This window comes from Pinus tabuliformis, chromosome 3_2 (assembly GCF_031772625.1).
Source record: "Pinus tabuliformis cultivar Carrire ecotype Pingquan chromosome 3_2, CPIR1, whole genome shotgun sequence".
NCBI lineage: Eukaryota > Viridiplantae > Streptophyta > Pinopsida > Pinales > Pinaceae > Pinus > Pinus tabuliformis.
The window spans coordinates 757,322,702-757,328,383 of record NC_142302.1 but is presented as its reverse complement, the minus strand read 5'-3'; the positions used below and the strand labels follow the sequence as shown (position 1 = coordinate 757,328,383).

Here is a 5,682-nt window from a genome sequence, read left to right as displayed (position 1 = left end):
ATCAAGAAAAAGAAAGATGAGGAAGTTTGATGGCAAGGATCCGGTAAATTGGATACTTCAGATGGAGCAATATTTTGATCTACATGGTGTACCACTGTTACAAAAGGTATGTATTGCATCTTCATATTTAGAACCGGATCAATTTTTATGGTATAAAGGGCTTTGTTCTCGTAAAAAACTTGTTACATGGTCAATTCTCACGGAGGAAATGATAGCACATTATGAGGATACAAAGAGCAACACCTTCTTTAGAGCAACTCCACAACAATTGGAAAGAGTAAAAGGGCTTTGTGACATATTTGAAAGTAAAATTATGGCAACAAGGAAGTCTACCCCTCACAACTATAAAGATGGACGTGTTGTTCCTCCTAGCCTTCCACAACCTACAAGGGTTACACCACAACAATTGGAAGAAAAAAGAGAAAAAGGGCTTTGTTACAATTGTGATAGCAAATGCACTAAAGGTCATAAGTGTGCTTAGAAGAAATTATTTTACATAGAGTATGAAGAGGAGGAAGAAAAGGATCAAGAAACATCAAAAGAAGAGGATATATGCCAGGACCCAACCCTAGAGAAAGAAGAAATGAATCAGAACATATCTTGTAAACTATTGGCAAGAATGACCACTCCTCAAACTCTCAAGATAGAAGGAAATATCAAGAAGAAAAAGGTGCAAGAAGTGAAAGATCACATCAAGAAAGAAGAAATGAATCCAACCATATCTTGTAATTCACTGGTCGGAATTACCACTCCTCAAACTAGTGAGACAGAAGGACATATCAAGAAGAAAAATGTTCAAGAAGTGAAAGATCACATCGAGCGTCAAGAAATGAATCCGACATTATCTTGTAAAGGATTGGAAGAAATTACCACTCCTCAAAATCTAAAGATAGAAGGACATATCAAGAAGAAAAAGGTTCAAGCAGTGAAAGATCACATCGAGCATCAACAACAAGTTCTCCAACTTTTAAACGATAGTGCCACTTTGGTGCAAAATCAAATGAAACAACAGGTAGATCAACATCATAGTGAAAAATGATTTGATGTAAGCGATTGGGTATTTTTACTGCTACATCTAAAGCAATCTATTTATGAGAAGGAAACGTTGGCAATACTACATGCACTTAAAAAATGGCGACCTTACCGAATGGGAAGACTCTTCAAGGATGAGGATGTGGAAGCATTGTTTTGTGCTATTTCTATTATCCAACCTGATTGGATAAACGAAGCAAGGGATGAATGGAAGAAGGACAAAGAAGTATGGCCACTTATTCAAAACTTGCAAAAGATCCCAATTCAAACAATATTGCCAGATATTGAAAAGGAAGGAAAAATCATATTGGAACCTGGAGCAGTCACAGAAAAAAGAACCCGACAGCTACAAAATCGATCAATTTCAGAGTATCTCATCAAGTGGAAGAACTTACCCGCTGAAGATTCCACATGGGAGGACAAGAATTTTATACAGAAGCATCAAGAACTACTCAAGCGTTGAGGACAACGCTTTTTGAAGGAGAGGGGCATGTTAGGCCCCTATACTACTAGTGATTACCCCATTACTATTGTAGTTATACCCCTTATTTATATTGTTGTGCCCCTATTACCCCCATATTGTTACTTCTGTGCCCCATAGAATCCCTCTATTGTTATTTTTGTGGCTTTATATTATTATTGTTAGGTCGGCTAGATTATATTGTGACTCCTTAGACTCCTATATATAGAAAGGAGGTTTTGTCATTTGTATCATCCAAGAATTGTTCATTTATGTAATGTAAAGGAGGTTTCCCCCTCGAAGAGGCTGAATTCTAAGGCGTTGATCTATCTTTTCTATCTTTTCCTGAGCTGGTTTCATAACAACAACCCAAGTTGATTATGATGTAGGCGTTCTACCACATGAATCTTGAGGGTCATTGTTGGGAAGATCAGTGGGAAATAGGATGGATGAGATATTGTTGATCAATATAGGGTGGAATATGTTTGTTCCCATATGAAATTACAGGAGGTGAGACTATCCCATAGGACCTTCCTCATTGTCATTGGATTTTGGGTTGAGACTAAACTCCCTAATATGGTTTTAGGTTGATATGTGTTCCATGATGATAAGCTCCTTGATGTTTCCTAGGTAGTAGCATTGGGCTCCCCACTGGCAATGATTCTAAATGGTAGCAGTGGATCCCCGATGAATAGAGGGTGGTAGCTTAGGATCCCCTCTGATGTCAAAGTATTCTTCTTTTATATTCAAGAATGTTCAACATATGAGCCGAGACAATCAAGAGATAAGCAGGGATAAGTAGAGATGAGTTGTGATGACATTTGATGAAGAGATACTTGAGATAAGACATGATTTGATGAGAGGATACTTGTGTGTTATGAACATAAAATTGTATAAAATAAACATAAACATAAATAAATATAAATAAATGAATAATCAAAATGATGATTATTTAAGGAGTCAGTAGTTAACTAAAAAGGCATGTCTAAAATACATGCCCAATCGTGAAGGGACACCTTCCTGGTATATATGTGTCTCCTCATTGCAACATTCATCATCACTTATACATTTTTATATATTAATAAATTATTATTACAAATACCTTTTTGTATTTTTACATTAAGTCAACAAGCTATATGTTTTGCTGCTTCAGTGGTATCGGAGCCATGCCACACAATATAATCATGTGATTATTTGAACGTTGTTCGCTGCACAATATGCCATTACGTTTATGTTTTGAACACGTTGAGTAGTTTAGTAAGATTCAAGAAGGATTTCAATGTTTAGAAAATTCATTTGCAGAAGTTAAAGCACGTCGAAAGTAAATCGATAATAAGGAAGATAATATCAATAGTGAAAAAACGAAACAAGTTCAAACAGAAGAAGAAGATTTTGATCAGAATGATGATAATGAGAATGAAGATGTAATAGATAATGATGAAAATGATGTCGATGAAGATTATGTAGATCAAGATGATGGTCCAGATGAAACTAGTCCTGATATGGATGAAAATTATGAAGATAAAGATGACAAGAATAGAGAAGAGAAAGATATAGGGGATAGTTACAAGAATGATAAGCTTCAAGATAATAAACACAAGGAACAATGACCATCACGAGATGTTACTACTTACAAATATGACAACAAACATTCCTGAGGAGGAAGTAGGGTGTCAAATATTCCCTATAAGGAAAGCAAGCATTATGACAATGACCGAGATTTCAGTTCACATCATGATGATTGGTACAACCAGAGAAGATATCAAAATGACCAAGGCTGAATAAGCTGTAATCATGAAGACTCTAGAGATACCAAGGAATAAATAAATAAAATTACAGTTGGTGAAGGTGTTGGTAGAGGATTGAATACAGGTCATAAAGATGATAATCATTTGCAGAGTTGTTTTCTTCTTCCAAAAGTTGATGGGGACCTTACGCAAATAGATAAGTATTTCAGTAGCAATGATAATTAATGGTTGGAGCTTTGCTTGTAGTTGGTATTATAAATTGTGGCATCCAAAATTAATGTGATCTCGCATACGCACTTCTTGCAGAGTACGTCAATAAGGATAAGTCAAACATTCAAATTGGGGCAATTATGGGCCTTGGGTTAGCATATGCTAGTTCTCAAAATGAGGATGTGCTTAAACTTATTTCTCCTATTTTAGTAGACTTGAAGGTTCCTATAGATGTAATTTCCTTCGCTGCTATACCTCTTGGATTGATGTATGTTGGATCTTGCAGTGATGAAGTGGTTCAGTCAACTATTATTTCCTTGATGGAGAGAAGTGATTCTGATACTGCTGAGAAAACAACAGAAAACATATAGAGGCATCTAGTTAAGGACCTCATGGTTAAATATGATGAGACTGTAAGGAATTTATTAGGGGATATCATTCAATTTCTCTATGGCAAAGATGGGCTAGATGTTGTCTGGATTAAGTCACAGAAGGTCGATCCTTTGAAGATGAAGAAGAAAGAGTTTGATAATACTTATAAATATGAAATGGGTGAAGAGGGTTGGAATCCTCCTTATATGTTGCCAGAGTATGTGCAAGAATTGAAAATCGTTAGGGAATTCCAGCATGTCCTTGACAAAGAATACCAAGAATCGGAAAAAGATTGGAAGATTCTAGTCACAGAGATTATTCCTGGTATTGAAATTTCCTGGCCTCTCCCTGTAAAGCTGAAGAGAATTATCTTGAATGCCTAGAAATTATTCAAAATTGGCATGAGAAAACCTCCAAAACAAAACAGACTCATTTATTGCCATATCTGTGACCATATTTTCTTGGACCTCTCAGAGGGTTGCACCCTCCAAGACAATTCAAATCGACAACAACCTTCCATGCAGTTTCCAGAAATTTTTGCAATCGTTCAATGGCAACTGCATTATTGTAAGTTCAACATGGAGGCCACTTGCGAGGAATATGTATATAAAAATGAAACAATACATACAAATCTTCCACGTACACTTCATCTAGTCACTATATCAACGACGGTTTTCTGGTTGTTTCAAATATCATTCACTTTCGTTTCCTCTCGACCCTCTATGACCTAATTCTCCATGTGGAGAGCACACATTTTAGTTCTGAAATGTAGAACGGATTCAAGTCATATGACAATTTGCAGAGAAGCCAAAGTTATATCGACTTTATGATTCCCCTCATTGTAGAGAAACCACGCAAGTGGCAGTCCCGTCTTCCTGTGCTAATATAGTCCTTGTCATCGTGCCACCGGTGTGGTCGGCTTGTTCATCCTCCCCGATGTTGTTCGTCGACACTTGCTCTATCAAGCATGGCTCGAATGTCCTCCAGGAATTAACGTACCGGTGGTCAAACGTTATGTGCGGTCAATTGTTGCGATCAATTGTTGTGGTCACAGTTCGATTCTCAATACACAAGTTTGATTAAAATGTCAGACTATATATATATATATATATATATATATATATATATATATATATATATATATATATATATATATATATATATATTTAAAAAAAATATTAAAAAAATGTTTAAAAAAATATAAAAGAAGAAAAAAAATTATTAAAAAAAAGAAAAGAAAAAAGATTATAAAAAAAAAAACCAAGGGAATAGTACTGGTGAGCTACATGATGAGACGATTTCTAGATTATATACATCGATATGGCAGACACTAAGTGAAGAAAATCGACAAAATTAAAGCTTTGAGGACAGAGCTTTTTGAAGGAAGAGGCAATCGTACGAACATAAAATTGTATAAAATAAAATAAACATAAATAAATATAAATAAATGAATAATCAAAATGATGATTATTTAAATAGTCACCAGTTAACTGAAAAGGCATGTCTAAAAGACATTCCTAATCATGAAGGGACACCTACTTGGTATATATGTGTGTCCTCATTGTAACATTCATCATCACTTATACATTTTCATATATTAATAAATTATTATTAAAAATATCTTTGTGTATTTTTACATTAAGTCAACAAGTTATAGGTTTTGTTGCTTCATTGTGATGACTACATGATCCACTTGTAATTTCTCACTAGCTGAGAGGGAGTGTCAATTTGGTAGCTCAGTGACAAATTCCAATCATGGGACTAGATTCTTCCTTTTGAGAGGACCAATTTTGACTATTGAATTGCTTAATTTGGACAAGGGAAAGTGTAGTTTTTTAATTAAAGCCCACATGTGCTCAA

The 5,682-nt window shown here is 35.1% G+C and overlaps 1 pseudogene; it reads left to right on the top strand.

Annotated features, from left to right (window-relative positions):
- Window positions 1-3,842: 3,842 nt before the first annotated feature.
- On the top strand, window positions 3,843-4,205 carry LOC149182815 (DNA-directed RNA polymerase II subunit RPB1 pseudogene; annotated as a pseudogene).
- The last annotated feature ends 1,477 nt before the right edge of the window (window positions 4,206-5,682 follow it).